Below are 2,147 nucleotides of genomic sequence, written 5' to 3' on the forward strand. Positions count from 1 at the left end.
GGGTGTGGTCCATCCTGAACACATCATGCTCATATTTTAAAGCTCACTTTACAAAGAAGATAGAAAGTAAAAGTAATGCAAAAGTAACCGAGAGCACAGAAGTCTGCCAGAGCTGTTTATGTTCAAACAGTCTTGTAATCTTCACCAGCCAGGAAGCTATCAGGTATCAGGATCAGTTATACTCATATTTACATGGAATGCGGAAAACAGGAACAGCGCCTAATCTGGACCAAGCAGTATTCTAAGCGCTGGGGAGGAACAGTTCTGCTCTCCTGGAGTCTCTTCTCCTGATGGGCAGGAGGGATCATCGACAATAAATGAAAAAGAAAAAGACTGGTAGGTGTCAGGTAGTAATAAATATCAGGAAGAAAAATCAGACAGTGTAAGCCCCTGAGTAATGAGGCATTGACTAACTTGTCAACACGGCCGTGATGCATGAACAGGAGATCTGAGGGGTGAAGGAGAGGACAACTGGGATAAGGAAGAACAGAAAGTTCCAGATTCACACAAGTGCTGACCTCAGACGTTGCTGCTGGAAGGGCAGTGGCACGTTAGTCAGAGCAAAGAGAGTGACAGGAATGGCAGGAAATGAGGACAGTGAGACGACTGCAGGTTGATGAAGCTATTCTCGGTATTTTGAATGTGATTTGAATGTGATAGGAAATTGCTAAAGAGTTGTCAGCAAGGGATGTGTTCTGACTTGTGCTTTAAAATGTTGAGGGTGCAGAGTGAAAGCGCAGTAGACAGGGCATTTGCCTTGCATGAGGCCCACCCGGCTCAATCCCTGGCACCCCATATGGTCCCCTGGGCACCACTCAGGAGTAATTTCTGAGTGCAGAGTTAGAAGTAAGCCCTGAGCAAAACAAAACAAAATTTTCCTGGGAACTGGGCAAAGAGGAGCAGAAGGCAAGATGGAAAGCAGGAGGCCAATCGAGAGGCGATTGAGAAACCCTGGAAAGACATAAGGGCAGTTGCGTTGGAGGCTGCGGGAGGAAGTCAATATTTCAATATGTGTTGGAGGTAGGGCTCTCTGCTAATGGAATGGGGCTGGAGTGTTTTCAAAGAGAGAAGTCAAAGGGAAATAAAGGAGAACTCCAAGTTTTGTTTCTGGGACAACTGGAAAGATGGTGGCGACAGTAACTAAGTTGGGGAACACCAGGAAGGAAATTACGTTTTCTTCTCAATCTTCTTGGAATGGCCACGGCTCTAGTGTAGCTGAGATTGTGAATGTTTTTAATTATTCGTTCTGGAGTTCTCTGTTTATTTGGATTTGCTTTGGGGGGCTTCTTCCTAGTGTTCTGCTCTCACTCCTATGAGGCACAGAGATCATATAGAGTGCTGGGGATTAAATTCGAATTGGCCACATGCAAGGTAACTGCCCTGCCCATGGTGTCATCTCTCTAGACCCTTTACACTTCTAATTATTTGGTAGCTGCATAGCTAATGAGTTGAAATATATTTGCGATACTGACCTGGCCGGGAAGATAACATGACCACGAAGGTGGTTTTCCCAGGGCGAGGCTTATCCATTGCACACTGGATGTGCTGATCCCTGCGATTTCCCCGAATGTTGGAAATGCGACTGCATAGTTTGGAGTTATGGGGGACTGTGTTTGTGCTCTCCCCTAAAAAAGAAACAATAGATTGGGGTTAAGGGATACGAGTTAGAGCACATTCCCAGCATATGCTTGTTCTGGATTTCAGCACTATATGGAACATCAAGCATCTCTAGATGCATCCCTGGAAGCCCTAAACTACCACCAAAGTGGTTCTGGAAGTTCCTGAGCACTGTCAGGGTGGCTCAGGTAATTGCGACACCATAAGGCCTGAGCTGCACCACACCCTCAGTCCCTTGCATTGAACCACAGTCAGGTTGACTGAGAATCTCCTGAGCACCAGCTGGAAATTTCCCCCAGCCACCCCTTAAAAAAGCATGTAAAGTACTGTGTCTGGAGTAAAAATGACATCTGTACCTATATGTTCATTGTTGCACAATAGCCAAAATCTGGAAACAACCCAAGAACAGATGACTGGTTAAGGAAACTTTGGTACATCTACACAATGGAATACTATGAAGCTGTCAGGAAAGATGAAGTCATGAACTTTGCTTATAAATGGATAGACATGGAGATTATCATGCTAAGTGA

At 45.2% G+C, this 2,147-nt stretch overlaps 1 non-coding gene across 1 annotated transcript; it reads left to right on the top strand.

Moving 5' to 3' along the window:
• Positions 1-1,464: 1,464 nt before the first annotated feature.
• LOC130029982 (U1 spliceosomal RNA) lies at positions 1,465-1,628 on the top strand. The gene has a single exon (XR_008793426.1). It is a non-coding gene; the product is annotated as a U1 spliceosomal RNA (small nuclear RNA).
• The last annotated feature ends 519 nt before the right edge of the window (positions 1,629-2,147 follow it).

This window comes from Sorex fumeus, unplaced genomic scaffold, assembly GCF_029834395.1.
Source record: "Sorex fumeus unplaced genomic scaffold, SorFum_2.1 ptg000043l, whole genome shotgun sequence".
NCBI classification, from domain to species: domain Eukaryota; kingdom Metazoa; phylum Chordata; class Mammalia; order Eulipotyphla; family Soricidae; genus Sorex; species Sorex fumeus.